This window comes from Hippocampus guttulatus, chromosome 20 (genome assembly GCF_054856545.1).
Source record: "Hippocampus guttulatus isolate MCC_2025c chromosome 20, RoL_Hgut_1.0, whole genome shotgun sequence".
Taxonomy (NCBI): Eukaryota; Metazoa; Chordata; class Actinopteri; order Syngnathiformes; family Syngnathidae; genus Hippocampus; species Hippocampus guttulatus.
The window spans coordinates 11,802,501-11,822,500 of record NC_141280.1 but is presented as its reverse complement, the minus strand read 5'-3'; the positions used below and the strand labels follow the sequence as shown (position 1 = coordinate 11,822,500).

General features: G+C 52.1%; 33 non-coding genes and 8 pseudogenes across 33 annotated transcripts in view; all 41 read left to right on the top strand.

Annotated features, from left to right (window-relative positions):
* Positions 1 to 133: 133 nt before the first annotated feature.
* LOC147188576 (5S ribosomal RNA) lies at positions 134 to 251 on the top strand (annotated as a pseudogene).
* Positions 252 to 617: 366 nt separating this feature from the next.
* LOC147188575 (5S ribosomal RNA) lies at positions 618 to 726 on the top strand (annotated as a pseudogene).
* Positions 727 to 1,090: 364 nt separating this feature from the next.
* Positions 1,091 to 1,209, top strand: LOC147188574 (5S ribosomal RNA). The gene has a single exon (XR_015098094.1). It is a non-coding gene; the product is annotated as a 5S ribosomal RNA (ribosomal RNA).
* Positions 1,210 to 1,572: 363 nt separating this feature from the next.
* Positions 1,573 to 1,691, top strand: LOC147188573 (5S ribosomal RNA). Its single transcript, XR_015098641.1, has one exon. It is a non-coding gene; the product is annotated as a 5S ribosomal RNA (ribosomal RNA).
* Positions 1,692 to 2,055: 364 nt separating this feature from the next.
* LOC147188572 (5S ribosomal RNA) lies at positions 2,056 to 2,174 on the top strand. The gene has a single exon (XR_015098417.1). It is a non-coding gene; the product is annotated as a 5S ribosomal RNA (ribosomal RNA).
* A 365-nt stretch (positions 2,175 to 2,539) lies between these two features.
* Positions 2,540 to 2,648, top strand: LOC147188571 (5S ribosomal RNA; annotated as a pseudogene).
* A 364-nt stretch (positions 2,649 to 3,012) lies between these two features.
* On the top strand, positions 3,013 to 3,130 carry LOC147188570 (5S ribosomal RNA; annotated as a pseudogene).
* A 366-nt stretch (positions 3,131 to 3,496) lies between these two features.
* LOC147188569 (5S ribosomal RNA) lies at positions 3,497 to 3,605 on the top strand (annotated as a pseudogene).
* A 363-nt stretch (positions 3,606 to 3,968) lies between these two features.
* Positions 3,969 to 4,087, top strand: LOC147188568 (5S ribosomal RNA). Its single transcript, XR_015098640.1, has one exon. It is a non-coding gene; the product is annotated as a 5S ribosomal RNA (ribosomal RNA).
* A 364-nt stretch (positions 4,088 to 4,451) lies between these two features.
* On the top strand, positions 4,452 to 4,560 carry LOC147188567 (5S ribosomal RNA; annotated as a pseudogene).
* A 366-nt stretch (positions 4,561 to 4,926) lies between these two features.
* LOC147188566 (5S ribosomal RNA) lies at positions 4,927 to 5,035 on the top strand (annotated as a pseudogene).
* Positions 5,036 to 5,398: 363 nt separating this feature from the next.
* On the top strand, positions 5,399 to 5,517 carry LOC147188565 (5S ribosomal RNA). The gene has a single exon (XR_015097883.1). It is a non-coding gene; the product is annotated as a 5S ribosomal RNA (ribosomal RNA).
* Positions 5,518 to 5,880: 363 nt separating this feature from the next.
* LOC147188564 (5S ribosomal RNA) lies at positions 5,881 to 5,999 on the top strand. Its single transcript, XR_015098639.1, has one exon. It is a non-coding gene; the product is annotated as a 5S ribosomal RNA (ribosomal RNA).
* A 363-nt stretch (positions 6,000 to 6,362) lies between these two features.
* LOC147188563 (5S ribosomal RNA) lies at positions 6,363 to 6,481 on the top strand. The gene has a single exon (XR_015098637.1). It is a non-coding gene; the product is annotated as a 5S ribosomal RNA (ribosomal RNA).
* Positions 6,482 to 6,844: 363 nt separating this feature from the next.
* On the top strand, positions 6,845 to 6,963 carry LOC147188562 (5S ribosomal RNA). The gene has a single exon (XR_015098294.1). It is a non-coding gene; the product is annotated as a 5S ribosomal RNA (ribosomal RNA).
* Positions 6,964 to 7,327: 364 nt separating this feature from the next.
* Positions 7,328 to 7,446, top strand: LOC147188561 (5S ribosomal RNA). Its single transcript, XR_015098236.1, has one exon. It is a non-coding gene; the product is annotated as a 5S ribosomal RNA (ribosomal RNA).
* A 363-nt stretch (positions 7,447 to 7,809) lies between these two features.
* On the top strand, positions 7,810 to 7,928 carry LOC147188560 (5S ribosomal RNA). The gene has a single exon (XR_015098636.1). It is a non-coding gene; the product is annotated as a 5S ribosomal RNA (ribosomal RNA).
* A 364-nt stretch (positions 7,929 to 8,292) lies between these two features.
* Positions 8,293 to 8,411, top strand: LOC147188559 (5S ribosomal RNA). Its single transcript, XR_015098177.1, has one exon. It is a non-coding gene; the product is annotated as a 5S ribosomal RNA (ribosomal RNA).
* Positions 8,412 to 8,775: 364 nt separating this feature from the next.
* Positions 8,776 to 8,894, top strand: LOC147188558 (5S ribosomal RNA). The gene has a single exon (XR_015098635.1). It is a non-coding gene; the product is annotated as a 5S ribosomal RNA (ribosomal RNA).
* A 364-nt stretch (positions 8,895 to 9,258) lies between these two features.
* Positions 9,259 to 9,377, top strand: LOC147188557 (5S ribosomal RNA). Its single transcript, XR_015098634.1, has one exon. It is a non-coding gene; the product is annotated as a 5S ribosomal RNA (ribosomal RNA).
* Positions 9,378 to 9,741: 364 nt separating this feature from the next.
* Positions 9,742 to 9,860, top strand: LOC147188556 (5S ribosomal RNA). Its single transcript, XR_015098633.1, has one exon. It is a non-coding gene; the product is annotated as a 5S ribosomal RNA (ribosomal RNA).
* Positions 9,861 to 10,223: 363 nt separating this feature from the next.
* LOC147188555 (5S ribosomal RNA) lies at positions 10,224 to 10,342 on the top strand. The gene has a single exon (XR_015098632.1). It is a non-coding gene; the product is annotated as a 5S ribosomal RNA (ribosomal RNA).
* Positions 10,343 to 10,701: 359 nt separating this feature from the next.
* Positions 10,702 to 10,820, top strand: LOC147188554 (5S ribosomal RNA). Its single transcript, XR_015097958.1, has one exon. It is a non-coding gene; the product is annotated as a 5S ribosomal RNA (ribosomal RNA).
* A 479-nt stretch (positions 10,821 to 11,299) lies between these two features.
* LOC147188553 (5S ribosomal RNA) lies at positions 11,300 to 11,418 on the top strand. Its single transcript, XR_015097887.1, has one exon. It is a non-coding gene; the product is annotated as a 5S ribosomal RNA (ribosomal RNA).
* Positions 11,419 to 11,784: 366 nt separating this feature from the next.
* Positions 11,785 to 11,893, top strand: LOC147188552 (5S ribosomal RNA; annotated as a pseudogene).
* Positions 11,894 to 12,257: 364 nt separating this feature from the next.
* On the top strand, positions 12,258 to 12,376 carry LOC147188551 (5S ribosomal RNA). Its single transcript, XR_015098093.1, has one exon. It is a non-coding gene; the product is annotated as a 5S ribosomal RNA (ribosomal RNA).
* Positions 12,377 to 12,739: 363 nt separating this feature from the next.
* Positions 12,740 to 12,858, top strand: LOC147188550 (5S ribosomal RNA). The gene has a single exon (XR_015098631.1). It is a non-coding gene; the product is annotated as a 5S ribosomal RNA (ribosomal RNA).
* A 363-nt stretch (positions 12,859 to 13,221) lies between these two features.
* On the top strand, positions 13,222 to 13,340 carry LOC147188549 (5S ribosomal RNA). Its single transcript, XR_015098630.1, has one exon. It is a non-coding gene; the product is annotated as a 5S ribosomal RNA (ribosomal RNA).
* A 479-nt stretch (positions 13,341 to 13,819) lies between these two features.
* On the top strand, positions 13,820 to 13,938 carry LOC147188548 (5S ribosomal RNA). The gene has a single exon (XR_015098235.1). It is a non-coding gene; the product is annotated as a 5S ribosomal RNA (ribosomal RNA).
* A 363-nt stretch (positions 13,939 to 14,301) lies between these two features.
* On the top strand, positions 14,302 to 14,420 carry LOC147188547 (5S ribosomal RNA). Its single transcript, XR_015098629.1, has one exon. It is a non-coding gene; the product is annotated as a 5S ribosomal RNA (ribosomal RNA).
* Positions 14,421 to 14,784: 364 nt separating this feature from the next.
* Positions 14,785 to 14,903, top strand: LOC147188546 (5S ribosomal RNA). Its single transcript, XR_015098175.1, has one exon. It is a non-coding gene; the product is annotated as a 5S ribosomal RNA (ribosomal RNA).
* A 364-nt stretch (positions 14,904 to 15,267) lies between these two features.
* Positions 15,268 to 15,386, top strand: LOC147188545 (5S ribosomal RNA). Its single transcript, XR_015097831.1, has one exon. It is a non-coding gene; the product is annotated as a 5S ribosomal RNA (ribosomal RNA).
* Positions 15,387 to 15,749: 363 nt separating this feature from the next.
* On the top strand, positions 15,750 to 15,868 carry LOC147188544 (5S ribosomal RNA). The gene has a single exon (XR_015098446.1). It is a non-coding gene; the product is annotated as a 5S ribosomal RNA (ribosomal RNA).
* A 364-nt stretch (positions 15,869 to 16,232) lies between these two features.
* Positions 16,233 to 16,351, top strand: LOC147188543 (5S ribosomal RNA). Its single transcript, XR_015098628.1, has one exon. It is a non-coding gene; the product is annotated as a 5S ribosomal RNA (ribosomal RNA).
* Positions 16,352 to 16,717: 366 nt separating this feature from the next.
* On the top strand, positions 16,718 to 16,836 carry LOC147188542 (5S ribosomal RNA). Its single transcript, XR_015098626.1, has one exon. It is a non-coding gene; the product is annotated as a 5S ribosomal RNA (ribosomal RNA).
* Positions 16,837 to 17,199: 363 nt separating this feature from the next.
* Positions 17,200 to 17,317, top strand: LOC147188541 (5S ribosomal RNA). The gene has a single exon (XR_015098416.1). It is a non-coding gene; the product is annotated as a 5S ribosomal RNA (ribosomal RNA).
* Positions 17,318 to 17,796: 479 nt separating this feature from the next.
* Positions 17,797 to 17,915, top strand: LOC147188540 (5S ribosomal RNA). The gene has a single exon (XR_015098625.1). It is a non-coding gene; the product is annotated as a 5S ribosomal RNA (ribosomal RNA).
* A 364-nt stretch (positions 17,916 to 18,279) lies between these two features.
* LOC147188539 (5S ribosomal RNA) lies at positions 18,280 to 18,398 on the top strand. Its single transcript, XR_015097872.1, has one exon. It is a non-coding gene; the product is annotated as a 5S ribosomal RNA (ribosomal RNA).
* A 479-nt stretch (positions 18,399 to 18,877) lies between these two features.
* On the top strand, positions 18,878 to 18,996 carry LOC147188538 (5S ribosomal RNA). Its single transcript, XR_015098429.1, has one exon. It is a non-coding gene; the product is annotated as a 5S ribosomal RNA (ribosomal RNA).
* Positions 18,997 to 19,359: 363 nt separating this feature from the next.
* LOC147188537 (5S ribosomal RNA) lies at positions 19,360 to 19,478 on the top strand. The gene has a single exon (XR_015097991.1). It is a non-coding gene; the product is annotated as a 5S ribosomal RNA (ribosomal RNA).
* Positions 19,479 to 19,957: 479 nt separating this feature from the next.
* The window catches only part of LOC147188536 (5S ribosomal RNA), a 119-nt gene continuing 76 nt past the window's right edge, over positions 19,958 to 20,000 (top strand). Inside the window, exon 1 of the ribosomal RNA XR_015098461.1 lies at positions 19,958 to 20,000. This exon is cut by the window's right edge and continues 76 nt beyond it. This is a non-coding gene — a ribosomal RNA (5S ribosomal RNA).

Here is a 20,000-nt window from a genome sequence, read left to right as displayed (position 1 = left end):
ACCACGGGAGCGGGCCCCTCCTTCGTGCACCCGCGAGGAGGTGAATAAATGAAAAAAATTCACCCCACTACTCCGCCCCCGACCCGGAAGTGCCCTGTCTGCTATAAAGGGGACAATTTTCACGTTTTCCCTCGCTTACGGCCATACCAACCTGAGAACGCCCGATCTCGTCCGATCTCGGAAGCTAAGCAGGGTCGGCCTGGTTAGTACTTGGATGCGAGACCGCCTGGGAATACCAGGTGCTGTAAGCTTTTGCACCCACGTGAACACTCTTTGACGTTATTTCGCGCTTCCTTTTCTCCACTTTTTTCACCTCAGCCTTAACTGGGGCACCCACAACGTTGAACTGATATTTTTAAATCTCTTATTGATGTGTTGCACCTCCACTGGAAAAGCAAAATTTTGCAACAGACATCAAGTACCGAGGAGCTGCGTGCTCGCAGCGGACCGTATGCGAGCCTGACAGGCTGAGCGCTCAAACCACCACTGGAGCGGGCCCCTCCTTCGTGCACCCGCAAGGAGGTGAATAATTAAAAAAAAAATTCACCCCACTATTCCGCCCCCGACCCGGAAGTGCCCTGTCAGCTATAAAGGGCACAATTTTAACTTCTTTTCTCGCTTACGGCCATACTACCCTGAGAACGCCCGATCTCGGAAGCTAAGCAGGGTCGGGCCTGGTTAGTACTTGGATGGGAGACCGCCTGGGAATACCAGGTGCTGTAAGCTTTTGCACCCACGTGAACACTCTTTCACGTTATTTCGCGCTACCTTTTCTCCACTTTTTTCACCTCAGCCTTAACTGGGGGACCCACAACGTTGAACTGATATTTTTAAATCTCTTATTGATGTGTTGCACCTCCGCTGGAAAAGCACTCTTTTGCAACAGACATCAAGTACCGAGGAGCTGCGTGCTCGCAGCGGGCCGTATGCAAGCCTGACAGGCTGAGCGCTCAAACCACCACGGGAGCGGGCCCCTCCTTCGTGCACTCGCGAGGAGGTGAATAAATGAAAAAAAATCACCCCACTACTCCGCCCCCGACCCGGAAGTGCCCTGTCAGCTATAAAGGGGACAAATTTCACGTTTTCCCTCGCTTACGACCATACTACCCTGAGAACGCCCGATCTCGTCCGATCTCGGAAGCTAAGCAGGGTCGGGCCTGGTTAGTACTTGGATGGGAGACCGCCTGGGAATACCAGGTGCTGTAAGCTTTTGCACCCACGTGAATACTCTTTCACATTATTTCGCGCTTCCTTTTCTCCACTTTTTCACCTCAGCCTTAACTGGGAGAGCCACAACGTTGAACTGACATTTTTAAATCTCTTATTGATGTGTTGCACCTCCGCTGGAAAAGCACACTTTTGCAACAGACATCAAGTACCGAGGAGCTGCGTGCTCGCAGCGGACCGTATGCGAGCCTGACAGGCTGAGCGCTCAAACCACCACGGGAGCGGGCCCCTCCTTCGTGCACTCGGGAGGAGGTGAATAAAAGAAAAAAATTCACCCCACTACTCCGCCCCCGACCCGGAAGTGCCCTGTCAGCTATAAAGGGGACAATTTTCACTTCTTTTCTCGCTTACGGCCATACTACCCTGAGAACGCCCGATCTCGTCCGATCTCGGAAGCTAAGCAGGGTCGGGCCTGGTTAGTACTTGGATGGGAGACCGCCTGGGAATACCAGGTGCTGTAAGCTTTTGCACCCACGTGAACACTCTTTCACGTTATTTCGCGCTACCTTTTCTCCACTTTTTTCACCTCAGCCTTAACTGGGGGACCCACAACGTTGAACTGATATTTTTAAATCTCTTATTGATGTGTTGCACCTCCGCTGGAAAAGCACTCTTTTGCAACAGACATCAAGTACCGAGGAGCTGCGTGCTCGCAGCGGGCCGTATGCAAGCCTGACAGGCTGAGCGCTCAAACCACCACGGGAGCGGGCCCCTCCTTCGTGCACTCGCGAGGAGGTGAATAAATGAAAAAAAATCACCCCACTACTCCGCCCCCGACCCGGAAGTGCCCTGTCAGCTATAAAGGGGACAAATTTCACGTTTTCCCTCGCTTACGACCATACTACCCTGAGAACGCCCGATCTCGTCCGATCTCGGAAGCTAAGCAGGGTCGGGCCTGGTTAGTACTTGAATGGGAGATCGCCTGGGAATACCAGGTGCTGTAAGCTTTTGCACCCACGTGAATACTCTTTCACATTATTTCGCGCTTCCTTTTCTCCACTTTTTCACCTCAGCCTTAACTGGGAGAGCCACAACGTTGAACTGACATTTTTAAATCTCTTATTGATGTGTTGCACCTCCGCTGGAAAAGCACACTTTTGCAACAGACATCAAGTACCGAGGAGCTGCGTGCTCGCAGCGGACCGTATGCGAGCCTGACAGGCTGAGCGCTCAAACCACCACTGGAGCGGGCCCCTCCTTCGTGCACCCGCAAGGAGGTGAATAATTAAAAAAAAAATTCACCCCACTATTCCGCCCCCGACCCGGAAGTGCCCTGTCAGCTATAAAGGGCACAATTTTAACTTCTTTTCTCGCTTACGGCCATGCTACCCTGAGAACGCCCGATCTCGGAAGCTAAGCAGGGTCGGGCCTGGTTAGTACTTGGATGGGAGACCGCCTGGGAATACCAGGTGCTGTAAGCTTTTGCACCCACGTGAACACTCTTTCACGTTATTTCGCGCTACCTTTTCTCCACTTTTTTCACCTCAGCCTTAACTGGGGGACCCACAACGTTGAACTGATATTTTTAAATCTCTTATTGATGTGTTGCACCTCCGCTGGAAAAGCACTCTTTTGCAACAGACATCAAGTACCGAGGAGCTGCGTGCTCGCAGCGGACCGTATGCAAGCCTGACAGGCTGAGCGCTCAAACCACCACGGGAGCGGGCCCCTCCTTCGTGCACCCGCGAGGAGGTGAATAAATGAAAAAAATTCACCCCACTACTCCGCCCCCGACCCGGAAGTGCCCTGTCTGCTATAAAGGGGACAATTTTCACGTTTTCCCTCGCTTACGGCCATACCAACCTGAGAACGCCCGATCTCGTCCGATCTCGGAAGCTAAGCAGGGTCGGCCTGGTTAGTACTTGGATGCGAGACCGCCTGGGAATACCAGGTGCTGTAAGCTTTTGCACCCACGTGAACACTCTTTGACGTTATTTCGCGCTTCCTTTTCTCCACTTTTTTCACCTCAGCCTTAACTGGGGCACCCACAACGTTGAACTGATATTTTTAAATCTCTTATTGATGTGTTGCACCTCCACTGGAAAAGCAAAATTTTGCAACAGACATCAAGTACCGAGGAGCTGCGTGCTCGCAGCGGACCGTATGCGAGCCTGACAGGCTGAGCGCTCAAACCACCACTGGAGCGGGCCCCTCCTTCGTGCACCCGCAAGGAGGTGAATAATTAAAAAAAAAATTCACCCCACTATTCCGCCCCCGACCCGGAAGTGCCCTGTCAGCTATAAAGGGCACAATTTTAACTTCTTTTCTCGCTTACGGCCATACTACCCTGAGAACGCCCGATCTCGGAAGCTAAGCAGGGTCGGGCCTGGTTAGTACTTGGATGGGAGACCGCCTGGGAATACCAGGTGCTGTAAGCTTTTGCACCCACGTGAATACTCTTTCACATTATTTCGCGCTTCCTTTTCTCCACTTTTTCACCTCAGCCTTAACTGGGAGAGCCACAACGTTGAACTGACATTTTTAAATCTCTTATTGATGTGTTGCACCTCCGCTGGAAAAGCACACTTTTGCAACAGACATCAAGTACCGAGGAGCTGCGTGCTCGCAGCGGACCGTATGCGAGCCTGACAGGCTGAGCGCTCAAACCACCACGGGAGCGGGCCCCTCCTTCGTGCACTCGCGAGGAGGTGAATAAATGAAAAAAAATCACCCCACTACTCCGCCCCCGACCCGGAAGTGCCCTGTCAGCTATAAAGGGGACAATTTTCACTTCTTTTCTCGCTTACGGCCATACTACCCTGAGAACGCCCGATCTCGTCCGATCTCGGAAGCTAAGCAGGGTCGGGCCTGGTTAGTACTTGGATGGGAGACCGCCTGGGAATACCAGGTGCTGTAAGCTTTTGCACCCACGTGAACACTCTTTCACGTTATTTCGCGCTACCTTTTCTCCACTTTTTTCAACTTAGCCTTAACTGGGGGACCCACAACGTTGAACTGATATTTTTAAATCTCTTATTGATGTGTTGCACCTCCGCTGGAAAAGCACACTTTTGCAACAGACATCAAGTACCGAGGAGCTGCGTGCTCGCAGCTGGCCGTATGCGAGCCTGACAGGCTGAGCGCTCAAACCACCACGGGAGCGGGCCCCTCCTTCGTGCACTCGGGAGGAGGTGAATAAATGAAAAAAATTCACCCCACTACTCCGCCCCCGACCTGGAAGTGCCCTGTCAGCTATAAAGGGGACAATTTTCACTTCTTTTCTCGCTTACGGCCATTCTACCCTGAGAACGCCCGATCTCGGAAGCTAAGCAGGGTCGGGCCTAGTTAGTACTTGGATGGGAGACCGCCTGGGAATACCAGGTGCTGTAAGCTTTTGCACCCACGTGAACACTCTTTCACGTTATTTCGCGCTACCTTTTCTCCACTTTTTTCACCTCAGCCTTAACTGGGGGACCCTCAACGTTGAACTGATATTTTTAAATCTCTTATTGATGTGTTGCACCTCCACTGGAAAAGCAAAATTTTGCAACAGACATCAAGTACCGAGGAGCTGCGTGATCGCAGCGGACCGTATGCGAGCCTGACAGGCTGAGCGCTCAAACCACCACGGGAGCGGGCCCCTCCTTCGTAAACCCACGAGGAGGTGAATATTTAAAAAAAAAATTCACCCCACTATTCCGCCCCCGACCCGGAAGTGCCCTGTAAGCTATAAAGGGGACAATTTTAACTTTTTTTCTCGCTTACGGCCATACTACCCTGAGAACGCCCGATCTCGGAAGCTAAGCAGGGTCGGGCCTGGTTAGTACTTGGATGGGAGACCGCCTGGGAATACCAGGTGTTGTAAGCTTTTGCACCCAAGTGAACACTCTTTCACCTTATTTTGCGCTTCCTTTTCTCCACTTTTTCACCTCAGCCTTAACTGGGAGAGCCACAACGTTGAACTGACATTTTTAAATCTCTTATTGATGTGTTGCACCTCCGCTGGAAAACCACACTTTTGCAAAAGACATCAAGTACCGAGGAGCTGCGTGCTCGCAGCGGACCGTATGCGAGCCTGACAGGCTGAGCGCTCAAACCACCACGGGAGCGGGCCCCTCCTTCGTGCACTCGGGAGGAGGTGAATAAATGAAAAAAATTCACCCCACCACTCCACCCCCGACCCGGAAGTGCCCTGTCAGCTATAAAGGGGACAATTTTCACTTCTTTTCTCGCTTACGGCCATACTACCCTGAAAACGCCCGATCTCGTCCGATCTCGGAAGCTAAGCAGGGTCGGGCCTGCTTAGTACTTGGATGGGAGACCGCCTGGGAATACCAGGTGCTGTAAGCTTTTGCACCCAAGTGAACACTCTTTCACCTTATTTTGCGCTTCCTTTTCTCCACTTTTTCACCTCAGCCTTAACTGGGAGAGCCACAACGTTGAACTGACATTTTTAAATCTCTTATTGATGTGTTGCACCTCCGCTGGAAAACCACACTTTTGCAAAAGACATCAAGTACCGAGGAGCTGCGTGCTCGCAGCGGACCGTATGCGAGCCTGACAGGCTGAGCGCTCAAACCACCACGGGAGCGGGCCCCTCCTTCGTGCACCCGCGAGGAGGTGAATAAATGAAAAAAATTCACCCCACTACTCCGCCCCCGACCCGGAAGTGCTCTGTCTGCTATAAAGGGGACAAATTTCACGTTTTCCCTCGCTTACGGCCATACTACCCTGAGAACGCCCGATCTCGTCCGATCTCGGAAGCTAAGCAGGGTCGGGCCTGGTTAGTACTTGGATGGGAGACCGCCTGGGAATACCAGGTGCTGTAAGCTTTTGCACCCACGTGAATACTCTTTCACGTTATTTCGCGCTTCCTTTTCTCCACTTTTTCACCTCAGCCTTAACTGGGAGAGCCACAACGTTGAACTGACATTTTTAAATCTCTTATTGATGTGTTGCACCTCCGCTGGAAAAGCACACTTTTGCAACAGACATCAAGTACCGAGGAGCTGCGTGCTCGCAGCGGACCGTATGCGAGCCTGACAGGCTGAGCGCTCAAACCACCACGGGAGCGGGCCCCTCCTTCGTGCACCCGCGAGGAGGTGAATAAATGAAAATAATTCACCCCACTACTCCGCCCCCGACCCGGAAGTGCCCTGTCTGCTATAAAGGGGACAATTTTCACGTTTTCCCTCGCTTACGGCCATACTACCCTGAGAACGCCCGATCTCGTCCGATCTCGGAAGCTAAGCAGGGTCGGGCCTGGTTAGTACTTGGATGGGAGACCGCCTGGGAATACCAGGTGCTGTAAGCTTTTGCACCCACGTGAACACTCTTTGACGTTATTTCGCGCTTCCTTTTCTCCACTTTTTCACCTCAGCCTTAACTGGGAGAGCCACAACGTTGAACTGACATTTTTAAATCTCTTATTGATGTGTTGCACCTCCGCTGGAAAAGCACACTTTTGCAACAGACATCAAGTACCGAGGAGCTGCGTGCTCGCAGCGGACCGTATGCGAGCCTGACAGGCTGAGCGCTCAAACCACCACGGGAGCGGGCCCCTCCTTCGTGCACTCGGGAGGAGGTGAATAAATGAAAAAAATTCACCCCACCACTCCACCCCCGACCCGGAAGTGCCCTGTCAGCTATAAAAGGGACAATTTTCACTTCTTTTCTCGATTACGGCCATACTACCCCGAGAACGCCCGATCTCGTCCGATCTCGGAAGCTAAGCAGGGTCGGGCCTGGTTAGTACTTGGATGGGAGACCGCCTGGGAATACCAGGTGCTGTAAGCTTTTGCACCCTCGTGAACACTCTTTCACGTTATTTCGCGCTACCTTTTCTCCACTTTTTTCACCTCAGCCTTAACTGGGGGACCCTCAACGTTGAACTGATATTTTTAAATCTCTTATTGATGTGTTGCACCTCCGCTGGAAAAGCACACTTTTGCAACAGACATCAAGTACCGAGGAGCTGCGTGCTCGCAGCGGACCGTATGCGAGCCTGACAGGCTGAGCGCTCAAACCACCACGGGAGCGGGCCCCTCCTTCGTGCACTCGGGAGGAGGTGAATAAATGAAAAAAATTCACCCCACCACTCCACCCCCGACCCGGAAGTGCCCTGTCAGCTATAAAAGGGACAATTTTCACTTCTTTTCTCGCTTACGGCCATACTACCCTGAGAACGCCCAATCTCGTCCGATCTCGGAAGCTAAGCAGGGTCGGGCCTGGTTAGTACTTGGATGGGAGACCGCCTGGGAATACCAGGTGCTGTAAGCTTTTGCACCCACGTGAACACTCTTTCACGTTATTTCGCGCTTCCTTTTCTCCACTTTTTCACCTCAGCCTTAACTGGGAGAGCCACAACGTTGAACTGATATTTTTAAATCTCTTATTGATGTGTTGCACCTCCGCTGGAAAAGCACACTTTTGCAACAGACATCAAGTACCGAGGAGCTGCGTGCTCGCAGCGGACCGTATGCGAGCCTGACAGGCTGAGCGCTCAAACCACCACGGGAGCGGGCCCCTCCTTCGTGCACCCGCGAGGAGGTGAATAAATGAAAAAAATTCACCCCACTACTCCGCCCCCGACCCGGAAGTGCCCTGTCTGCTATAAAGGGGACAATTTTCACGTTTTCCCTCGCTTACGGCCATACTACCCTGAGAACGCCCGATCTCGTCCGATCTCGGAAGCTAAGCAGGGTCGGGCCTGGTTAGTACTTGGATGGGAGACCGCCTGGGAATACCAGGTGCTGTAAGCTTTTGCACCCACGTGAACACTCTTTCACGTTATTTCGCGCTACCTTTTCTCCACTTTTTTCACCTCAGCCTTAACTGGGGGACCCACAACGTTGAACTGATATTTTTAAATCTCTTATTGATGTGTTGCACCTCCACTGGAAAAGCAAAATTTTGCAACAGACATCAAGTACCGAGGAGCTGCGTGCTCGCAGCAGACCGTATGCGAGCCTGACAGGCTGAGCGCTCAAACCACCACGGGAGCGGGCCCCTCCTTCGTGCACTCGGGAGGAGGTGAATAAATGAAAAAAATTCACCCCACCACTCCGCCCCCGACCCGGAAGTGCCCTGTCAGCTATAAAGGGGACGATTTTCACTTCTTTTCTCGCTTACGACCATACTACCCTGAGAACTCCCGATCTCGTCCGATCTCGGAAGCTAAGCAGGGTCGGGCCTGGTTAGTACTTGGATGGGAGACCGCCTGGGAATACCAGGTGCTGTAAGCTTTTGCACCCACGTGAACACTCTTTCACGTTATTTCGCGCTACCTTTTCTCCACTTTTTTCACCTCAGCCTTAACTGGGGGACCCACAACGTTGAACTGATATTTTTAAATCTCTTATTGATGTGTTGCACCTCCGCTGGAAAAGCACACTTTTGCAACAGACATCAAGTACCGAGGAGCTGCGTGCTCGCAGCGTGCCGTATGCGAGCCTGACAGGCTGAGCGCTCAAACCACCACTTCAGCGGGCCCCTCCTTCGTGCACTCGCGAGGAGGTGAATAAATGAAAAAAAATCACCCCACTACTCCGCCCCCGACCCGGAAGTGCCCTGTCAGCTATAAAGGGGACAATTTTCACTTCTTTTCTCGCTTACGGCCATACTACCCTGAGAACGCCCGATCTCGTCCGATCTCGGAAGCTAAGCAGGGTCGGGCCTGGTTAGTACTTGGATGGGAGACCGCCTGGGAATACCAGGTGCTGTAAGCTTTTGCACCCACGTGAACACTCTTTGACGTTATTTCGCGCTTCCTTTTCTCCACTTTTTCACCTCAGCCTTAACTGGGAGAGCCACAACGTTGAACTGACATTTTTAAATCTCTTATTGATGTGTTGCACCTCCGCTGGAAAAGCACACTTTTGCAACAGACATCAAGTACCGAGGAGCTGCGTGCTCGCAGCGGACCGTATGCGAGCCTGACAGGCTGAGCGCTCAAACCACCACGGGAGCGGGCCCCTCCTTCGTGCACTCGCGAGGAGGTGAATAAATGAAAAAAAATTCACCCCATCACTCCACCCCCGACCCGGAAGTGCCCTGTCAGCTATAAAAGGGACAATTTTCACTTCTCTTCTCGCTTACGGCCATACTACCCTGAGAACGCCCGATCTCGTCCGATCTCGGAAGCTAAGCAGGGTCGGGCCTGGTTAGTACTTGGATGGGAGACCGCCTGGGAATACCAGGTGCTGTAAGCTTTTGCACCCACGTGAACACTCTTTCACGTTATTTCGCGCTACCTTTTCTCCACTTTTTTCACCTCAGCCTTAACTGGGGGACCCACAACGTTGAACTGATATTTTTAAATCTCTTATTGATGTGTTGCCCTTCCGCTGGAAAAGCACACTTTTGCAACAGACATCAAGTACCGAGGAGCTGCGTGCTCGCAGCGGACCGTATGCGAGCCTGACAGGCTGAGCGCTCAAACCACCACGGGAGCGGGCCCCTCCTTCGTGCACCCGCGAGGAGGTGAATAAATGAAAAAAATTCACCCCACTACTCCGCCCCCGACCTGGTAGTGCCCTTTCTGCTATAAAGGGGACAATTTTCACGTTTTCCCTCGCTTACGGCCATACTACCCTGAGAACGCCCGATCTCGTCCGATCTCGGAAGCTAAGCAGGGTCGGGCCTGGTTAGTACTTGGATGGGAGACCGCCTGGGAATACCAGGTGCTGTAAGCTTTTGCACCCACGTGAACACTCTTTCACGTTATTTCGCGCTACCTTTTCTCCACTTTTTTTACCTCAGCCTTAACTGGGGGACGCACAACGTTGAACTGATATTTTTAAATCTCTTATTGATGTGTTGCACCTCCGCTGGAAAAGCACACTTTTGCAACAGACATCAAGTACCGAGGAGCTGCGTGCTCGCAGCGGACCGTAAGCGAGCCTGACAGGCTGAGCGCTCAAACCACCACGGGAGCGGGCCCCTCCTTCGTGCACTCGGGAGGAGGTGAATAAATGAAAAAAATTCACCCCACCCCTCAACCCCCGACCCGGAAGTGCCTGTCAGCTATAAAGGGGACAATTTTCACATTTTTTCTCGCTTACGGCCATACTACCCTGAGAACGCCCGATCTCGTCCGATCTCGGAAGCTAAGCAGGGTCGGGCCTGGTTAGTACTTGGATGGGAGACCGCCTGGGAATACCAGGTGCTGTAAGCTTTTGCACCCACGTGGACACTCTTTCACCTTATTTTGCGCTTCCTTTTCTCCACTTTTTCACCTCAGCCTTAACTGGGAGAGCCACAACGTTGAACTGACATTTTTAAATCTCTTATTGATGTGTTGCACCTCCGCTGGAAAACCACACTTTTGCAAAAGACATCAAGTACCGAGGAGCTGCGTGCTCGCAGCGGACCGTATGCGAGCCTGACAGGCTGAGCGCTCAAACCACCACGGGAGCGGGCCCCTCCTTCGTGCACCCGCAAGGAGGTGAATAATTAAAAAAAAAATTCACCCCACTATTCCGACCCGGAAGTGCCCTGTCAGCTATAAAGGGGACAATTTTAACTTCTTTTCTCGCTTACGGCCATACTACCCTGAGAACGCCTGATCTCGTCCGATCTCGGAAGCTAAGCAGGGTCGGGCCTGGTTAGTACTTGGATGGGAGACCGCCTGGGAATACCAGGTGCTGTAAGCTTTTGCACCCACCTCCAATTCACAACACAAATCACTGCTCTTGCCTAAAATTTTGGCTTTCATTTGTCATTCAACTTTCACTTATCCTGTGTTTTGAAATCGTTTCCTTCAAGTTGATTTGACAGATCAACGTCTCTTTGGAATAAAATAATGTCCAACAGAGGGAGCCGTCTGCACGCTGCTCGGTCATGATAGCACTTGGACAAGAAGCAGCTTGGGATTTCCGCCTGCTGGATGCTTTTGCACCTCCACTGGAAAAGCAAAATTTTGCAACAGACATCAAGTACCGAGGAGCTGCGTGCTCGCAGCGGACCGTATGCGAGCCTGACAGGCTGAGCGCTCAAACCACCACGGGAGCGGGCCCCTCCTTCGTGCACCCGCGAGGAGGTGAATAAATGAAAAAAATTCACCCCACTACTCCGCCCCCGACCCGGTAGTGCCCTGTCTGCTATAAAGGGGAGAAATTTCACGTTTTCCCTCGCTTACGGCCATACTACTCTGAGAACGCCCGATCTCGTCCGATCTCGGAAGCTAAGCAGGGTCGGGCCTGGTTAGTACTTGGATGGGAGACCGCCTGGGAATACCAGGTGCTGTAAGCTTTTGCACCCACGTGAACACTCTTTCACGTTATTTCGCGCTACCTTTTCTCCACTTTTTTCACCTCAGCCTTAACTGGGGGACCCACAACGTTGAACTGATATTTTTAAATCTCTTATTGATGTGTTGCACCTCCGCTGGAAAAGCACACTTTTGCAACAGACATCAAGTACCGAGGAGCTGCGTGCTCGCAGCGTGCCGTATGCGAGCCTGACAGGCTGAGCGCTCAAACCACCACTGGAGCGGGCCCCTCCTTCGTGCACCCGCAAGGAGGTGAATAATTAAAAAAAAAATTCACCCCACTATTCCGCCCCCGACCCGGAAGTGCCCTGTCAGCTATAAAGGGCACAATTTTAACTTCTTTTCTCGCTTACGGCCATACTACCCTGAGAACGCCCGATCTCGGAAGCTAAGCAGGGTCGGGCCTGGTTAGTACTTGGATGGGAGACCGCCTGGGAATACCAGGTGCTGTAAGCTTTTGCACCCACGTGAACACTCTTTCACGTTATTTCGCGCTACCTTTTCTCCACTTTTTTCACCTCAGCCTTAACTGGGGGACCCACAACGTTGAACTGATATTTTTAAATCTCTTATTGATGTGTTGCACCTCCGCTGGAAAAGCACTCTTTTGCAACAGACATCAAGTACCGAGGAGCTGCGTGCTCGCAGCGGGCCGTATGCAAGCCTGACAGGCTGAGCGCTCAAACCACCACGGGAGCGGGCCCCTCCTTCGTGCACTCGCGAGGAGGTGAATAAATGAAAAAAAATCACCCCACTACTCCGCCCCCGACCCGGAAGTGCCCTGTCAGCTATAAAGGGGACAAATTTCACGTTTTCCCTCGCTTACGACCATACTACCCTGAGAACGCCCGATCTCGTCCGATCTCGGAAGCTAAGCAGGGTCGGGCCTGGTTAGTACTTGGATGGGAGACCGCCTGGGAATACCAGGTGCTGTAAGCTTTTGCACCGACGTGAATACTCTTTCACATTATTTCGCGCTTCCTTTTCTCCACTTTTTCACCTCAGCCTTAACTGGGAGAGCCACAACGTTGAACTGACATTTTTAAATCTCTTATTGATGTGTTGCACCTCCGCTGGAAAAGCACACTTTTGCAACAGACATCAAGTACCGAGGAGCTGCGTGCTCGCAGCGGACCGTATGCGAGCCTGACAGGCTGAGCGCTCAAACCACCACGGGAGCGGGCCCCTCCTTCGTGCACCCGCGAGGAGGTGAATAAATGAAAATAATTCACCCCACTACTCCGCCCCCGACCCGGAAGTGCCCTGTCTGCTATAAAGGGGACAATTTTCACGTTTTCCCTCGCTTACGGCCATACTACCCTGAGAACGCCCGATCTCGTCCGATCTCGGAAGCTAAGCAGGGTCGGGCCTGGTTAGTACTTGGATGGGAGACCGCCTGGGAATACCAGGTGCTGTAAGCTTTTGCACCCACGTGAACACTCTTTGACGTTATTTCGCGCTTCCTTTTCTCCACTTTTTCACCTCAGCCTTAACTGGGAGAGCCACAACGTTGAACTGACATTTTTAAATCTCTTATTGATGTGTTGCACCTCCGCTGGAAAAGCACACTTTTGCAACAGACATCAAGTACCGAGGAGCTGCGTGCTCGCAGCGGGCCGTATGCGAGCCTGACAGGCTGAGCGCTCAAACCACCACGGGAGCGGGCCCCTCCTTCGTGCACTCGCGAGGAGGTGAATAAATGAAAAAAATTCACCCCACCACTCCGCCCCCGACCCGGAAGTGCCCTGTCAGCTATAAAGGGGACGATTTTCACTTCTTTTCTCGCTTACGGCCATACTACCCTGAGAACGCCCGATCTCGTCCGATCTCGGAAGCTAAGCAGGGTCGGGCCTGGTTAGTACTTGGATGGGAGACCGCCTGGGAATACCAGGTGCTGTAAGCTTTTGCACCCACCTCCAATTCACAACACAAATCACTGCTCTTGCCTAAAATTTTGGCTTTTATTTGTCATTCAACTTTCACTTATCCTGTGTTTTGAAATCGTTTCCTTCAAGTTGATTTGACAGATCAACGTCTCTTTGGAATAAAATAATGTCCAACAGAGGGAGCCGTCTGCACGCTGTTCGGTCATGATAGCACTTGGACAAGAAGCAGCTTGGGATTTCCGCCTGCTGGATGCTTTTGCACCTCCACTGGAAAAGCAAAATTTTGCAACAGACATCAAGTACCGAGGAGCTGCGTGCTCGCAGCGGACCGTATGCGAGCCTGACAGGCTGAGCGCTCAAACCACCACGGGAGCGGGCCCCTCCTTCGTGCACTCGGGAGGAGGTGAATAAATGAAAAAAATTCACCCCACCACTCCACCCCCGACCCGGAAGTGCCCTGTCAGCTATAAAAGGGACAATTTTCACTTCTTTTCTCGCTTACGGCCATACTACCCTGAGAACGCCCAATCTCGTCCGATCTCGGAAGCTAAGCAGGGTCGGGCCTGGTTAGTACTTGGATGGGAGACCGCCTGGGAATACCAGGTGCTGTAAGCTTTTGCACCCACGTGAACACTCTTTCACGTTATTTCGCGCTTCCTTTTCTCCACTTTTTCACCTCAGCCTTAACAGGGAGAGCCACAACGTTGAACTGACATTTTTAAATCTCTTATTGATGTGTTACACCTCCGCTGGAAAAGCACACTTTTGCAACAGACATCAAGTACCGAGGAGCTGCGTGCTCGCAGCGGACCGTATGCGAGCCTGACAGGCTGAGCGCTCAAACCACCACGGGAGCGGGCCCCTCCTTCGTGCACCCGCGAGGAGGTGAATAAATGAAAAAAATTCACCCCACTACTCCGCCCCCGACCCGGAAGTGCCCTGTCTGCTATAAAGGGGACAATTTTCACGTTTTCCCTCGCTTACGGCCATACTACCCTGAGAACGCCCGATCTCGTCCGATCTCGGAAGCTAAGCAGGGTCGGGCCTGGTTAGTACTTGGATGGGAGACCGCCTGGGAATACCAGGTGCTGTAAGCTTTTGCACCCACGTGAACACTCTTTCACGTTATTTCGCGCTACCTTTTCTCCACTTTTTTCACCTCAGCCTTAACTGGGGGACCCACAACGTTGAACTGATATTTTTAAATCTCTTATTGATGTGTTGCACCTCCACTGGAAAAGCAAAATTTTGCAACAGACATCAAGTACCGAGGAGCTGCGTGCTCGCAGCAGACCGTATGCGAGCCTGACAGGCTGAGCGCTCAAACCACCACGGGAGCGGGCCCCTCCTTCGTGCACTCGGGAGGAGGTGAATAAATGAAAAAAATTCACCCCACCACTCCGCCCCCGACCCGGAAGTGCCCTGTCAGCTATAAAGGGGACGATTTTCACTTCTTTTCTCGCTTACGACCATACTACCCTGAGAACTCCCGATCTCGTCCGATCTCGGAAGCTAAGCAGGGTCGGGCCTGGTTAGTACTTGGATGGGAGACCGCCTGGGAATACCAGGTGCTGTAAGCTTTTGCACCCACGTGAACACTCTTTCACGTTATTTCGCGCTACCTTTTCTCCAATTTTTTCACCTCAGCCTTAACTGGGGGACCCTCAACGTTGAACTGATATTTTTAAATCTCTTATTGATGTGTTGCACCTCCGCTGGAAAAGCACACTTTTGCAACAGACATCAAGTACCGAGGAGCTGCGTGCTCGCAGCGGACCGTATGCGAGCCTGACAGGCTGAGCGCTCAAACCACCACGGGAGCGGGCCCCTCCTTCGTGCATTCGGGAGGAGGTGAATAAATGAAAAAAATTCACCCCACCACTCCACCCCCGACCCGGAAGTGCCCTGTCAGCTATAAAAGGGACAATTTTCACTTCTTATCTCGCTTACGGCCATACTACCCTGAGAACGCCCGATCTCGTCTGATCTCGGAAGCTAAGCAGGGTAGGGCCTGGTTAGTACTTGGATGGGAGACCGCCTGGGAATACCAGGTGCTGTAAGCTTTTGCACCCACGTGAATACTCTTTCACGTTATTTCGCGCTTCCTTTTCTCCACTTTTTCACCTCAGCCTTAACTGGGAGAGCCACAACGTTGAACTGACATTTTTAAATCTATTATTGATGTGTTGCACCTCCGCTGGAAAAGCACACTTTTGCAACAGACATCAAGTACCGAGGAGCTGCGTGCTCGCAGCTGGCCGTATGCGAGCCTGACAGGCTGAGCGCTCAAACCACCACGGGAGCGGGCCCCTCCTTCATGCACTCGCGAGGAGGTGAATAAATGAAAAAAATTCACCCCACTACTGCGCCCCCGACCCGGAAGTGCCCTGTCAGCTATAAAGGGGACAATTTTCACTTCTTTTCTCGCTTACGGCCATACTACCCTGAGAACGCCCGATCTCGTCCGATCTCGGAAGCTCAGCAGGGTCGGGCCTGGTTAGTACTTGGATGGGAGACCGCCTGGGAATACCAAGTGCTGTAAGCTTTTGCACCCACGTGAACACTCTTTCACGTTATTTCGCGCTACCTTTTCTCCACTTTTTTCACCTCAGCCTTAACTGGGGGACCCACAACGTTGAACTGATATTTTTAAATCTCTTATTGATGTGTTGCACCTCCGCTGGAAAAGCACACTTTTGCAACAGACATCAAGTACCGAGGAGCTGCGTGCTCGCAGCGGACCGTATGCGAGCCTGACAGGCTGAGCGCTCAAACCACCACGGGAGCGGGCCCCTCCTTCGTGCACCCGCGAGGAGGTGAATAAATGAAAAAAATTCACCCCACCACTCCACCCCCGACCCGGAAGTGCCCTGTCAGCTATAAAAGGGACAATTTTCACTTCTTTTCTCGCTTACGGCCATACTACCCTGAGAACGCCCGATCTCGTCCGATCTCGGAAGCTAAGCAGGGTCGGGCCTGGTTAGTACTTGGATGGGAGACCGCCTGGGAATACCAGGTGCTGTAAGCTTTTGCACCCACGTGAACACTCTTTCACGTTATTTCGCGCTACCTTTTCTCCACTTTTTTCACCTCAGCCTTAACTGGGGGACCCACAACGTTGAACTGATATTTTTAAATCTCTTATTGATGTGTTGCACTTCCGCTGGAAAAGCACACTTTTGCAACAGACATCAAGTACCGAGGAGCTGCGTGCTCGCAGCGGACCGTATGCGAGCCTGACAGGCTGAGCGCTCAAACCACCACGGGAGCGGGCCCCTCCTTCGTGCACGCGCGAGGAGGTGAATAATTAAAAAAAAAATTCACCCCACTATTCCGCCCCCGACCCGGAAGTGCCCTGTCAGCTATAAAGGGGACAATTTTAACTTCTTTTCTCGCTTACGGCCATACTACCCTGAGAACGCCCGATCTCGTCCGATCTCGGAAGCTAAGCAGGGTCGGGCCTGGTTAGTACTTGGATGGGAGACCGCCTGGGAATACCAGGTGCTGTAAGCTTTTGCACCCACGTGAACACTCTTTGACGTTATTTCGCGCTTCCTTTTCTCCACTTTTTTCACCTCAGACTTAACTGGGGGACCCACAACGTTGAACTGATATTTTTAAATCTCTTATTGATGTGTTGCACTTCCGCTGGAAAAGCACACTTTTGCAACAGACATCAAGTACCGAGGAGCTGCGTGCTCGCAGCGGACCGTATGCGAGCCTGACAGGCTGAGCGCTCAAACCACCACGGGAGCGGGCCCCTCCTTCGTGCACTCGGGAGGAGGTGAATAAATGAAAAAAATTCACCCCACCACTCCACCCCTGACCCGGAAGTGCCTGTCAGCTATAAAGGGGACAATTTTCACTTCTTTTCTCGCTTACGGCCATACTACCCTGAGAACGCCCGATCTCGTCCGATCTCGGAAGCTAAGCAGGTCGGGCCTGGTTAGTACTTGGATGGGAGACCGCCTGGGAATACCAGGTGCTGTAAGCTTTTGCACCCACCTCCAATTCACAACACAAATCACTGCTCTTGCCTAAAATTTTGGCTTTCATTTGTCATTCAACTTTCACTTATCCTGTGTTTTGAAATCGTTTCCTTCAAGTTGATTTGACAGATCAACGTCTCTTTGGAATAAAATAATGTCCAACAGAGGGAGCCGTCTGCACGCTGCTCGGTCATGATAGCACTTGGACAAGAAGCAGCTTGGGATTTCCGCCTGCTGCATGCTTTTGCACCTCCACTGGAAAAGCAAAATTTTGCAACAGACATCAAGTACCGAGGAGCTGCGTGCTCGCAGCGGACCGTATGCGAGCCTGACAGGCTGAGCGCTCAAACCACCACGGGAGCGGGCCCCTCCTTCGTGCACTCGCGAGGAGGTGAAAAAATGAAAAAAATTCACCCCACTACTCCGCCCCCGACCCGGAAGTGCCCTGTCAGCTATAAAGGGGACAATTTTCACTTCTTTTCTCGCTTACGGCCATACTACCCTGAGAACGCCCGATCTCGTCCGATCTCGGAAGCTAAGCAGGGTCGGGCCTGGTTAGTACTTGGATGGGAGACCGCCTGGGAATACCAGGTGCTGTAAGCTTTTGCACCCACGTGAACACTCTTTCACGTTATTTCGCGCTACCTTTTCTCCACTTTTTTCACCTCAGCCTTAACTGGGGGACCCACAACGTTGAACTGATATTTTTAAATCTCTTATTGATGTGTTGCACCTCCGCTGGAAAAGCACACTTTTGCAACAGACATCAAGAACCGAGGAGCTGCGTGCTCGCAGCGGACCGTATGCGAGCCTGACAGGCTGAGCGCTCAAACCACCACGGGAGCGGGCCCCTCCTTCGTGCACTGGGGAGGAGGTGAATAAATGAAAAAAATTCACCCCACCACTCCGCCCCCGACCCGGAAGTGCCCTGTCAGCTATAAAGGGGACGATTTTCACTTCTTTTCTCGCTTACGGCCATACTACCCTGAGAACGCCCGATCTCCTCCGATCTCGGAAGCTAAGCAGGGTTGGGCCTGGTTAGTACTTGGATGGGAGACCGCCTGGGAATACCAGGTGCTGTAAGCTTTTGCACCCACCTCCAATTCACAACACAAATCACTGCTCTTGCCTAAAATTTTGGCTTTCATTTGTCATTCAACTTTCACTTATCCTGTGTTTTGAAATCGTTTCCTTCAAGTTGATTTGACAGATCAACGTCTCTTTGGAATAAAATAATGTCCAACAGAGGGAGCCGTCTGCACGGGGCTCGGTCATGATAGCACTTGGACAAGAAGCAGCTTGGGATTTCCGCCTGCTGGATGCTTTTGCACCTCCACTGGAAAAGCAAATTTTTGCAACAGACATCAAGTACCGAGGAGCTGCGTGCTCGCAGCGGACCGTATGCGAGCCTGACAGGCTGAGCGCTCAAACCACCACGGGAGCGGGCCCCTCCTTCGTGCACTCGCGAGGAGGTGAATAAATGAAAAAAAATCACCCCACTACTCCGCCCCCGACCCGGAAGTGCCCTGTCAGCTATAAAGGGGACAATTTTCACTTCTTTTCTCGCTTACGGCCATACTATCCTGAGAACGCCCGATCTCGTCCGATCTCGGAAGCTAAGCAGGGTCGGGCCTGGTTAGTACTTGGATGGGAGACCGCCTGGGAATACGAGGTGCTGTGAGCTTTTGCACCCACGTGAATACTCTTTCACGTTATTTCGCGCTTCCTTTTCTCCACTTTTTCACCTCAGCCTTAACTGGGAGAGCCACAACGTTGAACTGACATTTTTAAATCTCTTCTTGATGTGTTGCACCTCCGCTGGAAAAGCACACTTTTGCAACAGACATCAAGTACCGAGGAGCTGCGTGCTCGCAGCGGACCGTATGCGAGCCTGACAGGCTGAGCGCTCAAACCACCACGGGAGCGGGCCCCTCCTTCGTGCACTCGGGAGGAGGTGAATAAATGAAAAAAATTCACCCCACCACTCCACCCCCGACCCGGAAGTGCCCTGTCAGCTATAAAGGGGACGATTTTCACTTCTTTTCTCACTTACGGCCATACTACCCTGAGAACGCCCGATCTCGTCCGATCTCGGAAGCTAAGCAGGGTCGGGCCTGGTTAGTACTTGGATGGGAGACCGCCTGGGAATACCAGGTGCTGTAAGCTTTTGCACCCACCTCCAATTCACAACACAAATCACTGCTCTTGCCTAAAATTTTGGCTTTCATTTGTCATTCAACTTTCACTTATCCTGTGTTTTGAAATCGTTTCCTTCAAGTTGATTTGACAGATCAACGTCTCTTTGGAATAAAATAATGTCCAACAGAGGGAGCCGTCTGCACGGGGCTCGGTCATGATAGCACTTGGACAAGAAGCAGCTTGGGATTTCCGCCTGCTGGATGCTTTTGCACCTCCACTGGAAAAGCAAATTTTTGCAACAGACATCAAGTACCGAGGAGCTGCGTGCTCGCAGCGGACCGTATGCGAGCCTGACAGGCTGAGCGCTCAAACCACCACGGGAGCGGGCCCCTCCTTCGTGCACTCGCGAGGAGGTGAATAAATGAAAAAAAATCACCCCACTACTCCGCCCCCGACCCGGAAGTGCCCTGTCAGCTATAAAGGGGACAATTTTCACTTCTTTTCTCGCTTACGGCCATACTACCCTGAGAACGCCCGATCTCGTCCGAT